The sequence below is a fragment of the Lithobates pipiens genome, unplaced genomic scaffold, assembly GCF_037356315.1.
Source record: "Lithobates pipiens isolate NorthernLeopardFrog02 unplaced genomic scaffold, aLitPip1_a1.2 Scaffold_30, whole genome shotgun sequence".
Classification (NCBI taxonomy): domain Eukaryota; kingdom Metazoa; phylum Chordata; class Amphibia; order Anura; family Ranidae; genus Lithobates; species Lithobates pipiens.
The window spans coordinates 43,315,408-43,342,950 of record NW_027507791.1 but is presented as its reverse complement, the minus strand read 5'-3'; positions in this window follow the sequence as shown (position 1 = coordinate 43,342,950).

The window sequence follows — 27,543 nt, the reverse complement described above, 5'->3', positions numbered from 1 at the left end:
CCAGGAGGAAAATTGTGCGTTTTTTTTTGTTCACATTACATTACGCGATGTCTGTGCGGGTGCAATGTCAGCCATACAGATAGTATGGCTGATATCGCACCGCATTCAGTGCAAACACGCACAGGACACTTTTTTTTTTCAGTTCGGACCAGAATCGGAAACACACATGCGATCCAATTCATGTCCGATATGTCAGTTCGCAGTGCGATACGCAAGCTGAAATGGGGGGCGTCTCCCCAGCAGTTCGCATATGGCAGTGTGAACTGCCGTGCGTGTCCCAGGGTGCGATGCGGGAAGCCGCAGTTGATTCTCGCAGGGTTGTTGCATCGCAATAGTGTGAACCGCCTGTAATTGCGCATTTTGTTGTGCGTCCATTATACACGTTTTGTTACAGCGTTTTTTGCGTCAGGCGTTTTTTTTGTATTAGCCTAAAGAGAACAGTATCATCTGTGACATCACTTGTTGCTGTTTGGACTTAATCAGCTTAAAATAAACACGTGACTAAATACACATATTGTAAGTTTTTGCACGTTTTTTTTTTTTTTTTTTGAGCGCACCAACGCAAATCTATGGGGCTCAGAATGCCTCGAAAAGCTGCAATCGGCCCAATTTTGCTACAAAAAAATAAAATGCCTGGAGAAAAGAGCCCCAGCACATTGAAGGGTTAATAGGGTCCATTGGCTTTTTTTTGGGGGGGGGGGGGCCTGTAAGTGACAGGTCCACTTTCTCTTTCTCCAGGACCACGCCCCCCTCCTCCCCGCAGCGAGGGATAAAGACATTTGAACGGCCGTCCACAGAATGCCGCAGCAGCTGCTCGTGCGTCGATCACCGGGCCTGGGCGTTCTGTCTGCCGAAGACTGCCCCCAGATGGACAGTCCATCAATTTACACTGCAAATTGCCTTTTATTAGCAGCTCCGTCGGAGCCGCCGCGCCGCCCGTTTCCCTGACACATGGCCGCCATTGATTATGGAAATGGGAGCTGGGAACGACATCTTAATCAGCGTTACCTGCCCGGTGCAAAATAAATGGCGCGTGGCGCCGTTGAGGTCTGCTCCGCCTCCCCTTCATGTTATCTCGAGGCAAAATCCGATCGGCTCGACGCAGCTTCTGCTTTACGGGGGGAGTATGGATTTATTGTACCGGGATCTCACGCCATAAATGTTGATGGCGTCCTGCCTGTAAGCTGTAACTTGTGTCGGTAAACTTTAAATATGGGAGGATTCGTCATATTGGCCACCCCTGCTCCCCCCCCCCCCCCCCCCCCCACCGCGCCGCTTGTAAAACTAGCTTCCAAGAACACCTCACGCTAAAGTCTGAACGTCCACGTTGAAGCGGAACTCCGCTTTTGTTGAGGATGAAATGAGAATTTTTTGTGGGGATGTGCATTGCAATAGCGATCTTTGTTGGAGATTCTTACCTGCTTGTGTTCTTTAGGTATCAAGACGGGCTGGTAAATTGCTCCCAATGGGGTGCTAAGTGCTGATCTGCCCTCTGCAATCACATGAGCAGCCCCATCATAATAAAAGGGAGTTTGTTAAGCTGAAAGACCCCCTAAGGCCCCTTTAAAAAAAAGGCATGCTAAAGTGGCCTCTCAGTATTATTGTATGGCACTTTAGCATGCCTGAAGTGATCATTGAAACCTCAAAAGTACTTCTGCATTGTCACCATGGGTTTCTGATGAGGACATCAGTAGACAACTTGTAGTCTTCATCAGGGCCGGCTCTAGCCTGACTGATGTGAGGGGGCAGAGAATGGGAGGTCAGCAGGGCATCAGCCATTTGTAGGGCAGTTTACGGGTTTAGAAGAGCAGAGGACAAGGGACAGAAGTTCATTGTATGGGATTAGAAGGGCAAAGGATAGGAGACAGAAGGGCAGTGTACAGTGTTGGAAGAACAGAGGACAGGGGTCAGAAGGGCAGTGCACGAGATTGGATGAACAGAGGACAGGGGTCAGAAGGGCAGTGTATGGGATTAGAAGGGCAGGGGACAGAAGGGCAGTGTACGGGATTAAAAGAACAGAGGACAGGGGTCAGAAAGGCAAAGGACAGGGGTCAGAAGGGCAGAGGACAGGGGTCAGATGGGCAGAGGACAGGGTTCAGCAGGGCAGTGTATGGGATCAGAAGGACAGGGGTCAGAAGGGCGGTGTATAGGATCAGAAGGGCAGAAGACAGGGGTCAGAAGAGCAGTGTACGGGATTAGAAGGGCAAAGGACAGGGCACAGAAGGGCAGTGTACAGCATTGGAAGAACAGAGGACAGGTCAGAAGGGCAGTGCACGAGATTAGAAGAACAGAGGACAGGGGTCAGAAGGGCAGTGCACGAGGTTAGACGAACAGAGGACAGGGGTCAGAAGGGCAGTGTATGGGATTAGAAGGGCAGGGGACAGAAGGGCAGTGTATGGGATTAAAAGAACAGAGGACAGGGGTCAGAAGGGCAGAGGACAGGGGTCAGAAGGGCAGAGGACAGGGTTCAGAAGGGCAGAGGACAGGGGTCAGAAGGGCAGTGTATGGGATTAGAAGAGCAGAGGACAGGGGTCAGAAGAGCAGAGGACGGGGTCAGAAGAGCAGAGGACAGGGGTCAGAAGAGCAGAGGACGGGGTCAGAAGAGCAGTGTGTGGAATTAGAAGGGCAGAGGACAGGGGTAAGAATGGCAGTGTATGGGATCAGAAGGACAGAGGACAGGGGTCAGAAGGGCAGTGTATGTGATCAAAAGGGCAGAGGACAGGGTTCAGAAGAACAGTGTATGGGATCAGAAGTTCAGAGGACAGGGGTCAGAAGAGCAGTGCACGAGATTAGAACAGAGGACAGGGGTCAGAAGAGCAGTGTATGGGATCAGAAGGGCAGAGGACAGGGGTCAGAAGGGCAGTGTATGGGATCAGAAGGGCAGAGGACAGGGGTCAGAAGGGCAGTGTATGGGATCAGAAGAGGGCAGAGGACAGGGGTCAGAAGGGCAGTGTATGTGATCAGAAGAGGGCAGAGGACAGGGGTCAGAAGGGCAGTGTATGGGATCAGAAGAGCAGAGGACAGGGGTCAGAAGGGCAGTGTATGGGATCAGAAGAGGGCAGAGGACAGGGGTCAGAAGGGCAGTGTATGGGATCAGAAGAGCAGAGGACAGGGGTCAGAAGGGCAGTGTATGGGATCAGAAGGGCAGAGGACAGGGGTCAGAAGAGCAGTGTATGGGATCAGAAGAGGGCAGAGGACAGGGGTCAGAAGGGCAGTGTATGGGATCAGAAGAGCAGAGGACAGGGGTCAGAAGGGCAGTGTATGGGATCAGAAGGGCAGAGGACAGGGGTCAGAAGGGCAGTGTATGGGATCAGAAGAGGGCAGAGGACAGGGGTCAGAAGGGCAGTGTATGGGATCAGAAGAGGGCAGAGGACAGGGGTCAGAAGGGCAGTGTATGGGATCAGAAGAGCAGAGGACAGGGGTCAGAAGGGCAGTGTATGGGATCAGAAGAGGGCAGAGGACAGGGGTCAGAAGGGCAGTGTATGGGATCAGAAGAGCAGAGGACAGGGGTCAGAAGGGCAGTGTATGGGATCAGAAGGGCAGAGGACAGGGGTCAGAAGAGCAGTGTATGGGATCAGAAAGGCAAAGGACAGGGGTCAGAAGGGCAGTGTATAGGATCAGAAGGGCAGTGTATAGGATCAGAAGGGCAGAAGACAGGGGTCAGAAGAGCTAAAGTGGCCTCTCAGCCAAGATTTCATTTTGGCATGCCTAAAGCACCAGTCCAGCCCGATACCCCTGTACATGTCTGGTGGAATTATCATCGGGCGGGGGGGGCTCCCACAGCTGGCCCCGGTTTACCGCAGTGACATCACAGGCTCCTGTGGGCGTGGTACAGATAACATTGTAACATGTAATGCAGTGTAGGGCCCGTCCTCAGCCCTGGGGCCCCGCTCATTAATCCCGGCTGTGATGTGAGAGAATTTGATCATTTTCCAGGGGTCTCTGCGATTCTGTACAAGGCCGGCGGATCACAATTACAAATGCAGAGAAACAAAGTGCTGAAGAAGAACACATTAATTCTGATCAATAAATATTCTGCACTTTCCTTTTATTTCTGAGTGAAATAATTATCTCTTCATCTATTCACAGAAAATCGCTCCATCACTGAAAACTTCGAGAGGAGAGAGCTTGTGAGGACACGGGGCAACCAGAGCAACCAGAGCAACCGGGGCAACCGGGGCAACCAGATCAACCGGGGCAACCGGGGCAACCAGATCAACCGGGGCAACCGGGGCAAGGATTAAAGGAGGAGAATTATTTTATTATGATCAATCGATCTATCTATAACTATCTACATCTCTCTCTCTATCTATCTATCTATCTATCTATCTATCTATCTATCTTTCTGTCCATAGAATATAGATAACATTTTCCCCCGAAAATAAGCCCTACCCTGAAAATAAGACCTACAAGGGTTATTTGGGGGGTAGGGTTTATATTGCAGCCATCACTGACAATCACACTAGGTCTTATTTTCGGGATAGATAGATAGATAGATAGATAGATAGATAGATAGATAGATAGATAGATAGATACTAGTAACCTATCTATCTATCTATTTAATATTTATCTACAGTGCCTTGAAAAAGTATTCACACCCCTTGACATTTTCCACATTTTGTCATGTTACAGCCAAAAAACTTGTGTTTAAAATGTATTTTAAAAAGTTCAATTTTGGTCTCATCTGACCAAAATTGATAGCCTGGCCTGGCTTACAGTATCCGCTCTAATTCATCCCCAAGGTGTTCTGTTGTGTTGAGGTCAGGACTCTGTGCAGGCCAGTCAAGTTCCTCCATCCCAAACACGCTCATCCGTGTCTTTATGGACCTTGCTTTCTGCACCGGTCATCCCTTTGCAGCTATACTTTTGACAATATAGTGTATATTCATATATAACATTCCCTGAAGACTAGATAATGGATAAAAGGTTCAGGCCCTAAAGGTATTATTTAAGCATCCTAATAAGAATATGGTCTGTGCACTATGGAGGAGCACCGAGGATCGGTATCACCTGACTTTCCTGGGGGGGCCCCTACTGAGCACTAGGGGCCCCATCACCAGTGTAGGACCAGTAGATCTCTACAGGTGGGGTTATTATTCATTATATATAAGGGGAGGAGCTCCCTAGTCTCCTAGGTGGACAGGAGGAGAGTTAGGAGTGATAAGGGGAGGAGCTGCGACACACATAGGTGGGCGGGGACACCCCAGTCTCCCAGGTAACAGGAGCTAGGAGTGATAAGGGGAGGAGTTACGACACACATAGGTGGGCGGGGACACCACAATCTCCCAGGTGAACAGGAGCTAGGAGTGATAAGGGGAGGAGTTAGGAGTGATAAGGGGAGGGGCTACGACACACATAGGTGGGCGGGGACACCCCAATCTCCCAGGTGAACAGGAGCTAGGAGTGATAAGGGGAGGAGCTACGACACACATAGGTGGGCGGGGACACCCCAATCTCCCAGGTGAACAGGAGCTAGGAGTGATAAGGGGAGGAGCTGCGACACACATAGGTGGGCGGGGACACCCCAATCTCCCAGGTGAACAGGAGCTAGGAGTGATAAGGGGAGGAGTTACTACACACATAGGTGGGCGGGGACACCCCAATCTCCCAGGTAACAGGAGCTAGAAGTGATAAGGGGAGGAGCTACGACACACATAGGTGGGCGGGGACACCACAATCTCCCAGGTGAACAGGAGCTAGGAGTGATAAGGGGAGGAGCTACGACACACATAGGTGGGAGGGGACACCACAATCTCCCAGGTGAACAGGAGCTAGGAGTGATAAGGGGAGGAGCTACAACACACATAGGTGGGCGGGGGCACCCCAATCTCCCAGGTAACAGGAGCTAGAAGTGATAAAGGGAGGAGCTATGACACACATAGGTGGGTGGGGACACTCCAATCTCCCAGGTGAACAGGAGCTAGGAGTGATAAGGGGAGGAGCTACGACACACATAGGTGGGCGGGGGCACCCCAATCTCCCAGGTGAACAGGAGCTAGGAGTGATAAGGGGAGGAGCTACGACACACATAGGTGGGCGGGGGCACCCCAATCTCCCAGGTGAACAGGAGCTAGGAGTGATAAGGGGAGGAGCTACGACACACATAGGTGGGCGGGGACACCCCAATCTCCCAGGTGAACAGGAGCTAGGAGTGATAAGGGGAGGAGCTGCGACACACATAGGTGGGCGGGGACACCCCAATCTCCCAGGTGAACAGGAGCTAGGAGTGATAAGGGGAGGAGTTACTACACACATAGGTGGGCGGGGACACCCCAATCTCCCAGGTAACAGGAGCTAGAAGTGATAAGGGGAGGAGCTACGACACACATAGGTGGGCGGGGACACCACAATCTCCCAGGTGAACAGGAGCTAGGAGTGATAAGGGGAGGAGCTACGACACACATAGGTGGGAGGGGACACCACAATCTCCCAGGTGAACAGGAGCTAGGAGTGATAAGGGGAGGAGCTACAACACACATAGGTGGGCGGGGGCACCCCAATCTCCCAGGTAACAGGAGCTAGAAGTGATAAAGGGAGGAGCTATGACACACATAGGTGGGCGGGGACACTCCAATCTCCCAGGTGAAGAGGAGCTAGGAGTGATAAGGGGAGGAGCTACGACACACATAGGTGGGCGGGGGCACCCCAATCTCCCAGGTGAACAGGAGCTAGGAGTGATAAGGGGAGGAGCTACGACACACATAGGTGGGCGGGGACACCCCAATCTCCCAGGTGAAGAGGAGCTAGGAGTGATAAGGGGAGGAGCTGCGACACACATAGGTGGGCGGGGACACCCCAATCTCCCAGGTCAACAGGAGCAATAAGGGGAGGAGCTGCGACACACATAGTTGGGCGGGGAAACCCCAAACTCCCAGGCAAACAGGAGCTAGGAGCAATAAGGGGAGGAGCTGCGACACACATAGGTGGGCGGGGACACCCGAGTCTCCCAGGTAACAGGAGCTAGAAATGATAAGTAGAGGAGCTACGACGCACATTGAGGTGTCCCCGCCCACCTATCTCCCAGGTGAACAGGAGCTAGGAGTTAGGAGTGATGGGACTCGTGAGGATCTCACTGCTGGAGCATCCAAGCCGTATAAGACCTTGGGGGGGGGGGGAGGCATACTCCGCCCCGCCAAGCACCAACCGATAACTAAAATGCCAGTTTTGGGTGGCTTGGCCCTTTAAATCTGGAGTTTGCTATGAGCGAAGTAAACTCCGGAGAGCAGATGTACCCTAAATCACGGCGAAGAGGATCTAATGCCACCAAACGAGTTGTTTACCGCCATGGGCACGCAATTTACATTAGCTGCAAGTTTTCCTCTCCTTTATATCAAATGAAATTAATTATCATCTGTTGCCGGGCAGATGGCGGATCCCAGACGGTCCTTTGTCATTTCTTTTTTCCAGCCTCTAATTAAAACGATTTCTGCGTTACCTATGAGAGGCGGGGGCTGGGCGGGGCCATCTGTAACGAAAAGAGGATGCAGAGAGAACTAATTCATTGCTGAAAGAGGGGTGGGGGGGGGGGGCAGCACGACCTTCACAGACTGAGTGACCCTCATGGAATGAAAGGTCCGGGGGCTGCGCGTGCCGTACATGCCTGACACCCCAACACACAGAGAGGGGGCCAGGAGCAGAGCAGTTGACACACCCAACTGCATCATGGGAAAGGATTACAGGAGCCACACACAGGTCCTGATTCTACAAATTCTTCCACACGTGTCCGACTGTTACCCCGCGTACACACAATCGGCATAGCCCAACCCCTGAAAAACAACCCCACACCATAATCCCCCCTCCACCAAGTGATTTGGACCAGTGCACAAAGCGAGGTCCATAAAGACATGGATGAGCGAGTTTGGGGTGGAGGAACTTGACTGGCCTGCACAGAGTCCTGACTTCAACCTGATAGAACACCTTTGGGATGAATTAAAGCGAAGACCGTGCGCCAGACCTTCTCGTCCAACATCTGTGCCTGACCTCACAAATGCTCTTCTGGAAGAATGGTCAAAAATTCCCATAGACACACTCCTAAACCTTGTGGACGGCCTTCCCAGAAGAGTTGAAGCTGTTATAGTTGCAAAGGGTGGAGCCAACTCAATATTGAACCCTACGGACTAAGACTGGGATGCCATTAAAGTTCATGTGTGTGTAAAGGCAGGCGTCCCAATACTTGTGACAATATAGGGTATTTGTATATAGCACTGAAGGCATGCCAAAATGACATGCAATAAAGTGAGGATGCTTTAGCATGCTTTAAGTGCTAGGGCTGCTTTATATATTAGAGCCATGGACATTGTATGAAGGTCCCAGGCATTTTATGCTTATTAGGACCAAAGCCTAATTAGAATGTCGAATTTATTGAGCTACTATAGCACTTAAGGCATGTTAATTAAAGCACGCCAAAATGGCAAGCAATCCCAATTACTGAGAGCCACTTTAGCATGCCTTACATGCTATTACGGATTGATTGAATTAGAGCCATAGGCATGCAATTAAATCCACAAAACAAGATCAGTTATGTGTATGGCATGCACACAGATCTTCAAGTACAATATACACTGACCGACCACTTTATTAGGTCCCCCTTGCTAGGACCGGGTTGGACCCCCTTTTTGCCTTTCCTCTTCGTGGCATAGATACAACAAGGTGTTGGAAACGTTCCTCTGAGATTTTGCTCCATAGTGACATGATGGCATCACGCAATTGCTGCAGATTTGTCGGCTGCCCATCCATGATGCCAATCTCCACCACATCCCAAAGGTGCTCTATGGGATGAGATGTGGTGAGTGTGGAGGCCATTGGAGGACAGTGACCTCATTATCCAGTGGTGAGATGATCGGAGCTTTGTGACATGGGGCATTATCCTGCTGGAAGGAGCCATCAGAAGATGGGGACACCATGATGCCAATCTTCCACCACATCCCAAAGGTGCTCTATTGGATGAGATGTGGTGGGTGTGGTGACCATTGGAGGACAGGGACCTCATTGTCCAGTGGTGAGATGATTGGAGCTTTGTGACATGAGGCATTATCCTGCTGGAAGGAGCCATTAGAAGATGGGGACACCATGATGCCAATCTTCCACCACATCCCAAAGGTGCTCTATTGGATGAGATGTGGTGGGTGTGGTGACCATTGGAGGACAGTGACCTCATTGTCCAGTGGTGAGATGATCAGAGCTTTGTGACATGGGGCATTATCCTGCTGGAACGAGCCATCAGAAGATAGGGACACCATGATGCCAATCTCCACCACATCCCAAAGGTGCTCTATGGGATGAGATGTGGTGAGTGTGGAGGACAGGGACCTGATTGTCCAGTGGTGAGATGATTGGAGCTTTGTGAAATGGGGCATTATCCTGCTGGAACGAGCCATCAGAAGATAGGGACACCATGATGCCAATCTCCACCACATCCCAAAGGTGCTCTATGGGATGAGATGTGGTGAGTGTGGAGGACAGGGACCTGATTGTCCAGTGGTGAGATGATTGGAGCTTTGTGAAATGGGGCATTATCCTGCTGGAACGAGCCATCAGAAAATGGGGACACCATGATGCCAATCTTCCACCACATCCCAAAGGTGCTCTATTGGATGAGATGTGGTGAGTGTGGAGACCATTGGAGGACAGTGACCTCATTGTCCAGTGGTGAGATGATTAGAGCTTTGTGACACGGGGCATTATCCTGCTGGAAGGAGCCATTAGAAGATGGGGACACCATGATGCCAATCTCCACCACATCCCAAAGGTGCTCTATTGGATGAGATGTGGTGAGTGTGGAGACCATTGGAGGACAGGGACCTCTTTGTCCAGTGGTGAGATGATCAGAGCTTTGTGACATGGTGCATTATCCTGCTGGAAGGAGCCATCAGAAGATGGGGACACCATGATGCCAATCTCCACCACATCCCAAAGGTGCTCTATTGGATGAGATGTGGTGAGTGTGGAGGACATGGGAGGACAGTGACCTCATTGTCCAGTGGTGAGATGATTGGAGCTTTGTGACATGGGGCATTATCCTGCTGGAAGGAGCCATCAGAAGATGGGGACACTGTAGACATAAAGGGATGGACATGGTCAGCAACAATACTCGGGTAGGCCGTGGTGATTAAACCATGCTCAGTTGGTACTAAGGGGCCCAAAGTGTGCCAAGGAAATATCCCCCCACACCATTACACCACCAGCCTGAACCGGTGATACAAGGCAGGATGGATCCATGACGCCAAATTCTGACCCCACCATCTGAATGTCTGAAATCGAAGACTCATCAGACCAGGCAACGTTTTTCCAATCTTCTATTGTCCAGTTTTGGTGATCCTGTGCCAATGGTAGCCTTAGTTTCCTCAAGAACCTTGAAGCCCATCTGCTTCAAGGTTCGACGTATTGTGTGTTCAGAGGTGGTATTCTGCATACCTTGGGTGTAACAAGGGGTTATTGTTGGCTTTCTATCATCTCCAACCAGTCTGCCCATTCTCCTCTCACCTCAACCAGGCATTTTCCTCCACACAGCTGCCAATCACTGGACATTTTCTCTTTTTTTCGGGCCATCCTCTGTAAACCCGAGAAGGTGGTTGTGCGTGAAAATCCCCAGTAGATCAGCATTTTTTTCGAAATGCTCAGACCAGCCCATCCCGCACCAAAAACCACGCCACGTTTAACATCGCCTAAATCCCCTTTCTTCCCCAGGTCAAAAGCTGTGGTCAGAACCCTCGTCATTTGACCACAACATCACCGCTGAAGGGAAGGGCCCGGCTAACCTGTACCTTGATCCTCACCTGTGAAAAGCAGTGGACTCGTACCTCCCAACTTTTTGAGAAGGGAATGAGGGACACCTATCAGCAAAAGTATACAGGTATAGGACACACCCCCTTGCCATGCCCCCCTAAACCACTTCCCTACCCACCCATAGTCATATGACACCCACAGATGGGAGCTCCCATCCTGGGTGGGCGTCATATGACGTCCTCCCATTCCCGGCCGCCTAGGGGGCGTGCGCTCGCCGGCGGCCGCGTCGTTCGGGACCCGGTGCGCGTGCCCGGCAGACACCCGCGATTGCCCAGGAACACAGCAGGACCATGGATCTGGGTATGTAAACACACAGATCCACATCCTGTCAGAGGAGAGGAGACCAATGGTGTGTTCCCAGTACAGAGGAACACCAATTGGTATCCTCCCCTTGTGAGTCCCCTCCCCCTACAGTTAGAATCACTCCCATAGGGAACATATTAACCCCTGCAGCGCCCCCTGGTGTTAACCCCTTCCCTGCCAGTCACATTTACACAGTAATCAGTGCAATTTTATAGCACCGATCGCTGTATAAATGTGAATGGTCCCAGAAATGTGTCAAAAGTGTCCAAGATGTCCGTCACAATGTCGCAGTCACGAAAAAAATCGCAGATCGCCGCCCATTACTAGTAAAAAAATAAATAAAAAAATGCAATAAATATATCCCCTATTTTGTAGATGCTATAACTTTTGCGCAAAGCAATCAATATACGCTTATTGCGATTTTTTTTTTTTACCAAAAATATGTAGAAGAAAACGTATCGGCCTAAACTGCGGGAAACATTTTTATTTTTTTTTATTTTTTTTTTAAATGGGATATTTATCATAGCAAAAATTAAAAAATATTGTGTTTTTTTTTCAAAATTGTCGCTCTTCTTTTGTTTATAACGCAAAAAATAAAAACCGCAGAGGTGATCAAATACCACCAAAAGAAAGCTCTATTTGTGGGGAAAAAATGGCGTCAGTTTTGTTTAGGTGCAATGTCGCACGACCGCGCAATTGTCAGTTAAAGCGATGCAGCGCCGAAAGTGCTCTGGTTAGGAAGGGGGTAAAATCCTCCGGGGCTGAAGTGGTTAAAGGAGAATTGTACAAAAAAACACAAGATTGGTTAAACCCACAAGTGCTTTTTTTTTTTTATCACTACTATTCCTTTATATTGGCTTTTGGAATTTTACAAATGCAGCAATTTGGAAATCGGATGAAAGGTTTAGACACTTTTTGATAAAGCGAATTTTATATACATCTATATGGATCAGACCGAAATGAGGAGGAATGAGGGACATCGCTCCAAATCAGGGACAGTCCCTCGAAATCAGGGACAGTTGGTGAGCTATGGTGGACTGGAGAAGGCTGGGACCATAAAGGGTGATAGAACTGCTAAAAATACTAACCTTTCCTGGGGAAAACACTGCTCTGAGCTCCCTGCAGTGCTGCTCACGTGACTCAAAGCCTAGCCATGTGATCACAGCACAGAGCACTGCTGATGAAGGGTAGATTCATCAAACCTATACAACATCCTGAACATCACCTGTGAGCAGGGCTGGACTAGGGTTGCCACCTTTTCTTCAAGCCAAACCCGAACATTTTCACGGCGCACGGCAATTTTTTTGTAGTACACGCTATAGGATTGTAAAATACCTTGGGTTACCCAAAAAGAGTAGTAATGAAGTGTGCTACACAGAACAGTTGCTATAGCCAAATTGCATTAACAGTGGAGGGACTTAAATGGGCATGATTAAATAAAACAAAAGCATTTAGTGTACCCATAAAATATGATTCGATTAATAAAAGAAATGTCAGTGACAATAGCCTACCTTAAAATTGGACACTGTCAGCCAGCAGGGCAGTGGACAGTGTCAGTAGGGCAGTAAATGGTGTCAGTAGAGCAGTAAATGGTGTCAGTAGGGCAGTGGACAGTGTCAGTAGGGCAGTACATGGTGTCATTAGGGCAGTAAATTGTGTCATTAGGGCAGTAAATTGTGTCATTAGGGCAGTAAATTGTGTCATTAGGACAGTGGACAGTGTCAGTAGAGCAGTAAATGGTGTCAGTAGGGTAGTAAATTGTGTCAGTAGATCAGTGGACAGTGTCAGTAGCAGTAAATGGTGTCAGTATGGCAGTAAATGGTGTCAGTAGGGCAGTAAATGGTGTCAGTAGAGCAGTGGACAGTGTCAGTAGGGCAGTGTACAGTGTCAGTAGAGCAGTAAATTGTGTCAGTAGGGCAGTAAATGGTGTCAGTAGGGCAGTGGACAGTGTCAGTAGGGCAGTGGACAGTGTCAGTAGAGCAGTAAATGGTATCAGTAGGGCAGTACATGGTGTCAGTAGGGCAGTACATGGTGTCAGTAGGGCAGTACATGGTGTCAGTAGGGCAGTACATGGTGTCAGTAGGGCAGTACATGGTGTCAGTAGGGCAGTACATGGTGTCAGTAGAGCAGTAAATGGTGTCAGTAGAGCAGTGGACAGTGTCAGTAGAGCAGTGGACAGTGTCAGTAGAGCAGTAAATGGTGTCAGTAGGGCAGTGGACAGTGTCAGTAGGGCAGTGGACAGTGTCAGTAGGGCAGTGGACAGTGTCAGTAGGGTAGTAAATTGTGTCAGTAGAGCAGTTGACAGTGTCAGTAGAGCAGTAAATGGTGTCAGTAGGGCAGTGCGGTGCAGTGTGACAAGAGGGGGTGCGGTGTGACAGGAGGTGGTGCTGCGGTGTGACAGGAGGTGGTGCTGCGGTGTGACAGGAGGTGGTGCTGCGGTGTGACAGGAGGTGGTGCAGAGTGTGACAGGAGGGGGTGCAGAGTGTGACAGGAGGTGGTGCAGAGTGTGACAGGATGGGGTGCAGAGTGTGACAGGAGGGGGTGCAGAGTGTGACAGGAGGGGGTGCAGAGTGTGACAGGAGGGGGTGCAGAGTGTGACAGGAGGTGGTGCAGAGTGTGACAGGAGGTGGTGCAGAGTGTGACAGGAGGTGGTGCAGAGTGTGACAGGAGGTGGTGCAGAGTGTGACAGGAGGGGGTGCAGAGTGTGACAGGAGGGGGTGCAGAGTGTGACAGGAGGTGGTGCAGAGTGTGACAGGAGGGGGTGCGATGTGACAGGATGGGGTGCAGAGTGTGACAGGAGGGGGTGCAGAGTGTGACAGGAGGGGGTGCGATGTGACAGGAGGGGGTGCAGAGTGTGACAGGAGGTGGTGCAGAGTGTGACAGGAGGTGGTGCAGAGTGTGACAGGAGGTGGTGCAGAGTGTGACAGGAGGGGGTGCGATGTGACAGGATGGGGTGCAGAGTGTGACAGGAGGGGGTGCAGAGTGTGACAGGAGGGGGTGCGATGTGACAGGAGGGGGTGCAGAGTGTGACAGGAGGGGGTGCAGAGTGTGACAGGAGGGGGTGCAGAGTGTGACAGGAGGGGGTGCAGAGTGACAGGAGGGGGTGCAGAGTGACAGGAGGGGGTGCAGAGTGTGACAGGAGGGGGTGCAGAGTGTGACAGGAGGTGGTGCAGAGTGTGACAGGAGGTGGTGCAGAGTGTGACAGGAGGTGGTGCAGAGTGTGACAGGAGGGGGTGCGATGTGACAGGATGGGGTGCAGAGTGTGACAGGAGGGGGTGCAGAGTGTGACAGGAGGGGGTGCGATGTGACAGGAGGGGGTGCAGAGTGTGACAGGAGGGGGTGCAGAGTGTGACAGGAGGGGGTGCAGAGTGACAGGAGGGGGTGCAGAGTGACAGGAGGGGGTGCGGTGTGACAGGAGGGGGTGCGGTGTGACAGGAGGGACCCGTGCAAATACAGAGGAGGGGTGCAATTACAGAGAAATGAGGGACAATTACAGATGAAAGGGGTGCAAATACAGAGGAGAGGGGAAATTACAGAGGAGGGGGGGCAGTTACAGAGGGGGTGGCAAACACAGAAGGGTCAAAACATAAGGGAGAGAGAGGCGACAGGCAGCTGCTGGTGCAGAAGTTTTTAATAAAATAAATGCTTAAAAGCAATCCACTCACTCTCCATGTCAGAGCTGTATATGTCAGTCTGTGAAGTTGGCTGTCCCATCCTCCCCTCCGATCCACGCTGCTCTTATCACTGAATCGGGAAACTCATGTGAACTCATGTGAACTGTCAGCCTCTGATGATGGAGGCGTGGTTAAGCCTCTGGAATGCTCCGATTGGTCACAGCATCCCAGGCTGGCAGCTCACTGCAGTCTCCCCGCAGCTCTGTATCCTCGGCTTCCTCCAGAGATTCAGTGATAAGAGCAGATCGGAGGGGGGGATGGGACGTCCAACTTCACAGACTGACATATACAGCTCTGACATGGAGAGTGAGTGGATTGTTTGCTTTTAAGCATTTATTTTATTAAAACCTTCCGCACCAGCAGCTGTCTGTCGCCTCTCTCTCCCATATGTTTTGATTGCTCTGTAATTGCTCCCCCCGCCCGCCGCTCCGATGCCCCTGCTGTCCAGGTCCCCCTGTGTGCTGGGGCTCGTAAAAGGAGGCCCCATGGTACCCCTGTCAGCTGTCCGGGTGTGAGGCAGAGGGAAACCCGGGCACAGCCTCCTAAACCCGTACTGTCCGGGTCAAAACCGGACAGGTGGCAACCCTAGGCTGGACTGGGACAGAAATTTGGCCCTGGACTTCATCCAGACCGGCCCACTTACATCAGAGTGTCCCATCAGCAGCCCCCTTACATCAGAGTGTCCTATCAGCAGCCCCCTTACATCAGAGTGTCCTATCAGCAGCCCCCTTACATCAGAGTGTCCTATTAGCAGCCCCCTTACATCAGAGTGTCCCATCACCAGCCCCCTTACATCAGAGTGTCCCATCACCAGCCCCCTTACATCAGAGGGTCCCATTACCAGCCCCCTTACATCAGAGTGTCCCATCAGCAGCCCCCTTACATCAGAGTGTCCCATCACCAGCCCCCTTACATCAGAGTGTCCCATCACCAGCCCCCTTACATCAGAGGGTCCCATCACCAGCCCCCTTACATCAGAGTGTCCCATGAGCAGCCCCCTTACATCAGAGTGTCCCATGAGCAGCCACCTTACATCAGAGTGTCCCATCAGCAGCCCCCTTACATCAGAGTGTCCCATGAGCAGCCCCCTTACATCAGAGTGTCCCATGAGCAGCCCCCTTACATCAGAGTGTCCCATCAGCAGCCTCCTTACATCAGAGTATCCCATCACCAGCCCACGTACATCAAAGTGGCCCACTGAGCCATCGGCCCACCGGGAAACTCCCGGTAGTCCCGATGGCCAGTACATGCCTGCCTGTGAGAAGCACTGAGGAGTGGGGGACTGGTGCAGCATTTTCTCCACGAAAAAAGTAACACAACCCTTCTGAATTGTTGTCTCTATCCACCTCCCCAAGCCTTGCCGTTTGGATCCAGCACCTCCGATGAAAGGGAAGGTTCATCTGACCTCCACCTAGAGCCGGGACAAGGGGTGGGCAGGAGGGACGACTGCCCTGGGCACTGTGGTTTCATGTGGGGTGGAGGGGGGCACCTCAAGGAGATTGGGGGGAGGGGATTTGTGTTGGAAGGGGGGATTTGGGGGGAGGCAGGAGGTAATTATTATTCTATTCTGGGGGGGGGGAGAGGTAGTGATAAGAATGGTAATTTAGAGAGATTTGTGTTGGGAGGGGGGGATGGGAGAAGATTTGTGCCAGGAAGGGGGGATTTGAGGGGAATTTGTGGAGGGAGGGATTTGAAGTGAGGAAAGAAGATGTATATCAGGAGGGGAAAATTTAGGACTAGAGGCTTTGTGATAGGAGGGGTGCATTTTTTGTTGGAGGGGGGCATTTGAGCCAGGGTGGGATTTGGGGGGGGGCAAAGATTTTTGCTGGGAGGGGGATTTCAGCAGGGGGTGAGGATTTGTACTGGGAGGAGGGGGGTTTATGCTTAGAGGTAAGCATGCAGATCAGTTTTTGTGGGGAGAATTTTGCTGACACATAATGCTCATACGTCTTGGGGGGGGGGGGGGCTGGGCAGAGTTTGGAATGTTCGCCCTGGGCTCTAGATGACCTTGTCCCGGCACTGCCTCCACCCCCCCCCCCAGCAAAGATCTGTCTTGCCACCCATGGGAAGCACTGGAGGGAAACTGCATAGCTCCCAACTGTCCCGGATGTGGAGGGACTGTCCCAGATTTCGACCAATGTCCCTCTGTCCCTCTTTCCTCTTCATTTGTCCCTCATTTTGGTCTGATCTACATAGTTTTATCTTTAAAAACGTTTTTCCCAGAGTTAAACTTTTCATCCAAATTCTAAATGGCTACATTTTGTCAATTTTAAAAGCCAATATAAAGGAATAGTAGTGGTAAAAATAAAGCCCTTGCGGATTTAATTAACCTTTTTTTTGGGGGTTAATTCTCCTTTAAGGGGGTGTGTCCAGGGGGCGTGTCCTATGCCTGCATACGTTTGCAAGTAGGTGTCCCTCATCCCCATCTCCAAATGTTGGGAGGTAGGAAACCGCAGCAGCATTTTCTCCTAGATAAAGTAACGCAACCCTTTTGATACCTTGTATCTGTCCGCTGACCGCAGCAAAGGTGTTACGATACTCATGTGTCGTAGGGAAAACACTGCCGCCACCTCTGATTGGCCAACGTCTCTCTGGGACTTGTGGTTCACCCCAGATATCCTAAAGCTTGTAGTTCCCCTTTTTTTTCTTTTGCGCCGCTCTCATCTACTCAGTAAACAAACAAACAACCCCCCCCCCCCTATAAGTAGCCTTCTCCTCCTATAAATAAGGAACCTGCTGCGTGGGCTGGGGAAGCAGGAGGAATGCGTCAACAACACGGCGTGCATGACAAGCGGAGCGCGCTCCGTCTCCTAATTAACAGGAATTTGTGATCCGCGGCCTGACCGTGTCATGTCGGTACACGGGAACCTTTGTCCGCGTGCTTCTGCGGAGCGTATGGAAACGGAGCGGTAAGCGAAACTAGAAAGCTGAATTCCGCCTTAATTAGCGCGTTATTTTTGTATACTAAACAACAGTGTCACGCTTCTTCCATCAGGACGCTTTTTTTTTTTTTTATGTGATAAAAATAAAACCGTGCCGTTGAATCGCTCCTCCAAATCATAATTCTTTTTTATTTATTCAGCACCTGCCGTCGGCGAAGTGTCCAAAATCGCGTTCAAAGAGAAAGACAAAGAGAGAGACTACATAGTTAGGTTGAAAAAAAGACAAAAGTCCATTTAGTTTAACCATAAAAAAATTTAAATGAAATAAAAAATGATCATACAATCCCATATACAGGGCCGTTTTTAAGGCAGGGCAAAGGGGGCAGCTGCCCTGGGCCCTGTCATTGTTGTGGGGCCCAAAGCAGCTGCCTCATACTTGCCAACTATCCTGGTTTAAATTCCCTCATCCTTTGAGGTTTTAGTCCTGTGCTGTGTCCCGATATCTCAGTGTGAAGTGCTGCTACTAATGCTGCCCAGCTCTGCCCTATTGTTGTGTATGGATGACTCACCTGCAGACCCTGTGTTTACATGTACATCACCGGCATTGATATGTAAATAGCGGCGGCCGGAGGCATTGATATATATATATATATATATATATATATATATATCATGCCCCGCTGAGATCATATCCACGATAATCTCTAGCAACCAATCAAGAAGCAGAAATCATGTGCTGTAACCTCTAGCAACTAATCAGTGAGCCGTAATGTGTGCTGTAACCTCTAGCAACCAGTCAGGGAGCGGTAATGATACACTGTAACCTCTGGCAAACAATCACAATAGCCGCCCGATCTGGAGGGGGCCCCCAAGAAAAGTTTTGCCTAGGGTCCAATCAATATTAAAGACGGCCCTGCCCATATACCCAATCCTATACCCACGGTTGATCCAGAGGAAGGCGAAAAAAAAAACCTCCAAAAAAAGCAGGATCCAATTTGCTACAGCAGGGGAGAGACTAGGAGGAGCTCTACCATCCCTGAGGGTGAGCTGGCTCTGGCCAGGCCAATCGGAAGCTAGCCTCGAGGACATCAAACATCTCCTGGGTGCCTCAAAAAGTAAAGCCGCTCAACCTTTGCCATGAAAAAATGGTGACCAGGCTTTAGTGACTCCACACTTATATAACACTCAAAAATAAAATCAAGGTGGCATCTCAGTAACATCCAAATTGAAGGATTTTATTGGCTTACGGGGGTCAAAAGCAGTACAAGGAACCAACGTGTTTCGGCCATCAGGCCTTAGTCATAGCTATGATTGGGCCTTGACGGCCGGAGCATGCTGGTTTCCTTGTACTGCTTTTGACCACATAGCCGGGTCCTTCACATATGGAGGCTACCGTGCTTCCATCATTTTCTCAGGTATATCTCTGTAAGATGGGGGGCCCTGTGTCTGTAGATGCCTTCTTTAAAAAGCAGAAGGAAATATGAATAGGGGGAGATATTGTTTATCTCAATTATCTCAGTACAGCTCACAGGGGACAGCAGGAGAAAGGAAAGAGTTATGTTTGCAAACTTGCTTGGTTTTCCACCTCTGTTTACACCATATGAAGGTTTACATTTGTTGTTGCTGAAACTGTGAATAAAACTGTGGTCAGCCATGCCAGGGAATTGGGGTGATCTGAGGTGCGAAGGTGCAAGAATTGGGGTGATCTGGGGTGTGAAGGTGCAGGAATTTAAGTGATCTGAGGTGAGAAGGTGCAAGAATTGGATTGATCTGAGGTGTGAAGGTGCAGGAATTTGGGTGATCTGAGGTATGATAGTTCAGGCTTTGGGGTGATCTGAGATGTGAAGGTGCAGGAATTGGGGTGCTCTGAGGTGTGAAGGTACAGAAATTAGGGTGATCTGTGGTGTGAAGATGCAGGAATTGGAGCGATCTGAGATGCAAAGATGCAGGAATAGGGGAGATCTGAGGTACGAAGGTGCAGGAATTTGGGTGATCTGGGGTATGAAGGTTCAGGAATTCGGGTGATGTCTGGTGTGGAGGTGCAGAAATTAAGGGTGATCTAAGGGGGGGAAGATGCAGCAATTGGAATGATTTGAGGTGTGAAGGTGCAGGAATTGTGGTGATCCAAGGTGTGAAGGTGCAGAAATTGGGGGTGGTCAGAGGTTTGAAGGTGCAGGCATTGGGGATGATCTGAGGTGGGAAAGTACAGGAATTGGGGGTGGTCTGAGGTGTGAAGGTGCAAGAATTGAGGGTGATCTGAGATGTCAAGGTGCAGGAACTGGGTGATCTAAGGCATAAAGGTGCAGGAATTGGAAGTGATCTAAGATGTGAAGGTGCAGGAATTGGGGGTGATCTAAGATGTGAAGGTGCAGGAATTGGGCTGATCTGAGCTGTGAAGGTGCAGGGAATTGGGGTGATCTAAGATGTGAAGGTGCGGGAACTGGGGTAAGTGCAGGAATTGGAGGTGATCTAAGATGTGAAGGTGCAGGAATTGGGGGTGATCTAAGATGTGAAGGTGCAGGAATTGGGCTGATCTGAGCTGTGAAGGTGCAGGGAATTGGGGTGATCTAAGATGTGAAGGTGCGGGAACTGGCGGTGATCTAAGATGTGAAGGTGCAGGAACTGGGGTAAGTGCAGGAATTGGAGGTGATCTAAGATGGGAAGGTGCAGGAATTGGGGGTGATCTAAGATGTGAAGGTGCAGGAATTGGGCTGATCTGAGCTGTGAAGGTGCAGGAATTGGGGTGATCCAAGTTGTGAAGGTGCAGGAATTGGTGGTGATCTGACATTTGAATGTGCAGCCGTTGAGGATGATCTGAGGCGTGAAGGTGCTGGAATTGGGGTGATCTAAGGCATAAAGGTGCAGGAATTGGGGGTGATCTAAGATGTGAAGGTGCAGGAATTGGGGGTGATCTGAGGTTTGAAGGTGCAGCCATAGGGGATGATTCGAGGCGTGAAGGTGCAGGAATTGGGGTGATCTAAGGCATAAAGGTGCAGGAATTGGGGGTGATCTAAGATGTGAAGGTGCAGGAATTGGGGGTGATCTAAGATGTGAAGGTGCAGGAACTAGGGATGATCTAAGATGTCAAGGTGCAGGAACTGGGGTGATCCAAGGCATAAAGGTGCAGGAAATGGAGGTGATTTAAGATGGGAAGGTGCAGGAATTGGGGGGATCTGAGCTGTAAATGTGCAGGAATTGGGGTGATCCAAGATTTGAAGGTGCAGGAATTGGGGGTGATCTGAGCTGTGAAGGTGCAGGGAATTGGGGTGATCTAAGATGTGAAGGTGCGGGAACTGGCGGTGATCTAAGATGTGAAGGTGCAGGAACTGGGGTAAGTGCAGGAATTGGAGGTGATCTAAGATGAGAAGGTGCAGGAATTGGAGGTGATCTAAGATGTGAAGGTGCAGGAATTGGGCTGATCTGAGCTGTGAAGGTGCAGGAATTGGGGTGATCCAAGTTGTGAAGGTGCAGGAATTGGTGGTGATCTGACATTTGAATGTGCAGCCGTTGAGGATGATCTGAGGCGTGAAGGTGCTGGAATTGGGGTGATCTAAGGCATAAAGGTGCAGGAATTGGGGGTGATCTAAGATGTGAAGGTGCAGGAATTGGGGGTGATCTGAGGTTTGAAGGTGCAGCCATAGGGGATGATTCGAGGCGTGAAGGTGCAGGAATTGGGGTGATCTAAGGCATAAAGGTGCAGGAATTGGGGGTGATCTAAGATGTGAAGGTGCAGGAATTGGGGGTGATCTAAGATGTGAAGGTGCAGGAACTAGGAATGATCTAAGATGTCAAGGTGCAGGAACTGGGGTGATCCAAGGCATAAAGGTGCAGGAATTGGAGGTGATTTAAGATGGGAAGGTGCAGGAATTGGGGGGATCTGAGCTGTAAATGTGCAGGAATTGGGGTGATCCAAGATGTGAAGGTGCAGGAATTGGGGGTGATCTGAGGTTTGAAGGTGCAGCTATAGGGGATGATCTGAGGCGTGAAGGTGCAGGAATTGGGGTGATCTAAGGCATAAAGGTGCAGGAATTGGAGGTGATATAAGATGGGAAGGTGCAGGAATTGGGGGGATCTGAGCTGTAAATGTGCAGGAATTGGGGTGATCCAAGATGGGAAGGTGCAGGAATTGGGGGGATCTGAGCTGTAAATGTGCAGGAATAGGGGGTGATCTAAGATGTGAAGGTGCAGGAATTGGGGGTGATCTGAGGTTTGAAGGTGCAGCCATAGGGGATGATCTGAGGCGTGAAGGTGCAGGAATTGGGGGTGATCTAAGATGTGAAGGAATTGGGGCACGTCTGAGGTTTATGGCACTCTGGTTGTCCAACGCTTGTAAAATGGACACTTGCCATGGAAAGCATCGCTGACCCCAGCCCTATATTGAACCTTGTTATGGTCGTGCATGGGGGGTCGCTGATGTGAACTGCCACAAGGAATTCTCACCATCCCGTAATTTCCACCAAATGCATGTTTTTAATTTAAGCCGCACTTATGTGTTTAGAATTGATCATTTGGCTTCATGCGGGTCTAAGCAGGAAAGGGTTAAGCGCACCCCTCCAGGAACCTAGCCTGTCACACCCAGCGCGCTCCCCTCTCCCAGCAACAGATGTTCTGCGCCTCTCGCCGCGTCCCCGCTCATCTCCTAATGAGGAGGAAGGAGAGTGGAAGAGAGACTGGCTGTCAGGATTAAGCACGCAGATAATTTTACCTCTCGTACAACAAGAACTTGTTTATTGGCACGGTGATATAAATATCCCTCGCAGATCTCATACATCCCGCCATTAACTGGCAGGAGCTTATCCATAAAAAAAAAAAAAAAAGAAGAAAATGCCGCGGTTCGCACTCTGGGATAAATGATTACAAGTTATCTTCCTGTCACTCGTCTGATGGAAGTGCTTCTTCTAGGTGAGCCGGAGAGGAAGAAGGTGAAATAAACGGATTAGATGATTCCTCTGCGAAATAGCGCTTTAGAAGTATTGTGCGTATTAACGAGAAAAACCCTGGAGCGTAACAAGCAAAAAAAAAGAAGGAAGATGAGATGTGTGTGTGGGGGGGGGGGGTTAGACATGAAACCTAACTCTGTGGTGCCCCCCGTATTCCCAATGGCCCATCTATACTTTGGTGTCCCATTCAGGGTCGGGATAAGGGGTGGGCGTGAGGGACGGTAGCCCTGGGCCCAATGGTTTACTGTTTGTTACTGTCACTGTCCACCAAGGTATTTATTATTACTGCCACTGACCACCAATAAAACTGAGAAGTGGAATTATTACTTCCACTCACCACCAACAGAGATGAGGAATGGGGGGGGGGGGGGGGGGCTTAATTATTACTGCCACTGACCACCAATCAAAGGGAGATGGGGGATTGTTACTGCCACTGACCACCAATTAAAGGGAGAATTTTAATTTGCAATTCCACTGATCACCAATGGAATTGGGGAATGGGGGGGGGGTTAATTATTACTGCCCCTGACCACCAATGACAGGAAGGGATGGGAAGGTTGATTATTACTGCCACTCTGCACCAATGAAAGGGAGGTGGTGGCGGTGTTGGTGGATCGTTAATTTTTACTACCGTTGACCACCAATGAAAGGGAGGTTGTGGTGGTGGTGGAGTATTACTTATTACTACCATTGACCATCTATGAAAGGGAGGTGGTGGTGGATCATTCATTATTCCTACCATTGACCACCAATAAATGGGAGGTGGTGGTGGAGTATTATTTATTACTATCACTGACCACCAATGAAAGGGAGGTGTTGGTGGAGTATTAATTATTACTACCATTGGACAACAATGAAAGAAAGGTTGTGGTGGAGTATTAATTATTACTACCATTGGCCACCAATGAAAGGGAGGTGGTGGTGGAGTATTAATTATTACTATAATTGTCCACCAATGAAATGGAGGTTGTGGTGGTGATGGAGTATTAATTATTACTATCATTGCCCACCAATGAAAGGGAGGTGGTGGTGGAGTATTGATTGTTACTACCATTGTCCCCCAATGAAAGGAAGGTTGTGGTGGTGGTGGAGTATTGATTATTACTATCATTGTCCACCCATGAAAGGGATTTTGTGGTGGTGGTGGAGTATTAATTATTACTACCATTGCCCACCAATGAAAAGGAGGTGGTGGTGGAGTATTAATTATTACTACCATTGCCCACCAATGAAAAGAAGGTGGTGGTGGAGTATTGATTATTACTACCATTGTTCACCAATGAGGGGGAGGTGGGGGTGGAGTATTCATTATTACTACCATTGTTTGCTAATGAAAGGAAGGTTGTGGTGGTGGTGGAGTATTGATTATTGCTACCATTGTCCACCAATGAAAGGGAGGTTGTGGTGGTGGTGGAGTATTGATTATTACTACCATTGTCCACCAATGAAAGGGAGGTTGTGGTGGTGGTGGAGTATTGATTATTACTACCATTGTCCACCAATGAAAAGGAGGTGGTGGTGGTGGTGGAGTATTACTTATTACTACCATTGACCATTTATGAAAGGGAGGTGGTGGTGGATCATTCATTATTCCTACCATTGACCACCAATAAATGGGAGGTGGTGGTGGTGGAGTATTATTTATTACTATCACTGACCACCAATGAAAGGGAGGTGTTGGTGGAGTATTAATTATTACTACCATTGGACAACAATGAAAGAAAGGTTGTGGTGGAGTATTAATTATTACTACCATTGGCCACCAATGAAAGGGAGGTGGTGGTGGAGTATTAATTATTACTATAATTGTCCACCAATGAAATGGAGGTTGTGGTGGTGGTGGAGTATTAATTATTACTATCATTGCCCACCAATGAAAGGTAGGTGGTGGTGGAGTATTGATTATTACTACCATTGTCCCCCAATGAAAGGAAGGTTGTGGTGGTGGTGGAGTATTGATTATTACTATCATTGTCCACCAATGAAAGGGAGTTTGTGGTGGTGGTGGAGTATTAATTATTACTACCATTGCCTACCAATGAAAAGAAGGTGGTGGTGGAGTATTGATGATTACTACCATTGTTCACTAATTAAAGGAAGGTTGTGGTGGTGATGGAGTATTAATTATTACTACCATTGACCACCAATGAAGGGGAGGTGGTGGTGGAGTATTTATTATTACTACCATTGTCCCCCAATGAAAGGAAGGTTGTGGTGGTGGTGGAGCATTGATTATTACTACCATTGTCCACCAAGGAAAAGAGGGTTGTGGTGGTGATGGAGTATTGATTATTATACCACTGACCACCAATGAAAGGGAGGTGGTGGTGGAGTATTGATTATTATACCACTGACCACCAATGAAAGGGAGGTGGTGGTGGAGTATTGATTATTACTACCATTGTCCACCAATGAAAGGGAGGTTGTGGTGGTGGTGGAGTATTAATTATTACTACCATTGACCACCAATAAAAGGGAGGCGGGGAGAGATTAACTATTGCTACTAATGACCACTAAAGAAACAGGGGTGTTACCCCTGATACCAGCAAAGGGTCTTATTTTACTTCCACGTTCTGTCCCGTGTACCTACCAGACCCAACTTCATGCAAAATATGGTAAAGCAAAAGCAGAAAGGTGCCACACTCCAAGCCCTACACCGTGAAGTGTTGCCCATTTGATGGACCACATTCGCTTTTGGCTACACCCACTAAAAGCATTCAAGCGGTGCGCTAAATGCCTTGCTTTGGTTCCTCTCGTTCCTTTTTAGGCGTTCTTCCTACTGGTTTTCAATTATCGGCAACCATGCTGCCATGATAAAAAATAATTCAACGAATAGTCAGCAGCCCATGTGATGTTGCACTTTCATCGCTCATCGCTGACTAATAGACTCGCCATCGTGATTGTAGACATCTTTTTATCTTCTCCAGTCCCATCCCGGCAGACATGGTGTCATCTTGTCATACAGAAACTTATGATCCGCATGCTTGCGATGATCGCTTACAACAGCCACAGTTACTAAAGAACATTTTCAATCTTGGGTGAAAGATCTAGAGATGTTTGATACTTAACTGATTTTCAGATGTGGAACCGCAAACGCATGAAGAGCACGCAGGAAAGAATGATTTCCTTTCATGGAGCTCGTGTCCTTCATCGCTCTGTTTTGTAACCCAATAAACGTCATATGAGGCTTAACTGCCAAGGTTATCATTCTGCAATAATTTCATCATACGGAAAAGATGTGTCCCGAAATATGGACCTGATAAAGAAGGCCTCAACCTCTGGCCGAAGTAAAGGAACCTTCCCTTATGAGAGAAGGGGTACAAAGTAAAGATTAGACAGTAGAGAGATTAACATGCACTCATGGAGGTAGGACCAAGACCAATCGTCTTCACCAAGAGATAACAAGGGACGTTCATTTCTGTTGTTTTAGAACACATTATTGGTTTTAGCACAACCCATACTCTGAAATGCTTCTCTATATGAAAAGTCTTTTTCTACAGACTGCACAATGACACATTCCAAGGAGATTGTTCAGGATGTTACAAGATGGAACAAGAGGAACCAATTTTATATAAAGAGCCTAACGTTAGCATATAAGCACCTACTATTGTCCTAAGATTACCTCTGTCTCACCAATGCAGGGCAAAGCAATAGGGTTACGTAAAGCAGAACTTCACCCAAAAAGGGAAGTTCCGCTCATCTTCCACCAACCCCCCCCCTTCAACTTTTGGGTGGCAGAGCAGGTACCTAGTTTTGACAGGTACCTGATCCTTTTTCCAATTTGCCTAAAATGATCCAAGCAGAAGTCTGTTTAATGAAAGTCAGCAGCTGCAGGTTTTGTAGCTGGTGATTTGACATTTTTGGAAACTGGACTGAAGAACCTCCTTAGTGGCTGTCTGCCCCAGATGGAGCATGATTTCTGTAACTGAGACCAATGATGGGATACACTTTCTCCCAATGACACCAATGACAGGGCACAATGTCTGCCACTGGCGCCAATGATGGGGCATTATTCCTCCCACTAACACCAATTATGGGGCACTATTCCTCCCACTGAAACCAATTACAGGGCACTATTAGTCCCACTGATACCAAGATGGGGCACTTTTCCCCCCACTGACACAATGATAAGATACTGGTCCTCCCATTGATAGCATTGATGGGGCACTATTTTTCCCACTGACACCAATGATGGGACACTATTCCTCCCATTGACACCAATGATAAGATACTAGTCCTCCCATTGATACCATTGATAGGGCACTATTCCTCCCACTAATACCAATGGTGGGGCAATATCCCTACCACTGATACCAATGGTGGGGCACTATTCCTCCCACTGATACCAATGGTGGGGCACTATTCCTCCCACTGATACCAATGGTGGGGCACTATTCCTCCCACTGATACCAATGGTGGGGCACTATTCCTCCCACTGATACCAATGGTGGGGCACTATTCCTCCCACTGATACCAATGGTGGGGCGCTATTCCTCCCACTGATACCAATGGTGGGACACTATTCCTCCCACTGATACCAATGGTGGGGCACTATTCCTTCCACTGATACCAATGATACGGAACTATTCCTCCCACTGATACCAATGATGGGGCACTATTCCTTCCACTAACACCAATGGTGGGGCACTATTCCTCCCACTTATACCAATGGTGGGACGCTATTCCTCTCACTGATACCAATGGTGGGGCACTATTCCTCCCACTGATACCAATGATGGGGGACTATTCCTCCCACTGATACCAATGATGGGGCACTATTCCTCCCACTGATACCAATGATGGGCTACTGATCCTCCCACTGATACCAATGATGGGGCACTATTCCTCCCACTGAAAGCAATGATGGGGCACTATTCCTCCCACTGATACCAATGATGGGGCACTATTCCTCCCACAGATACCAATGGTGGGGCACTATTCCTCCCACTGATACTAATG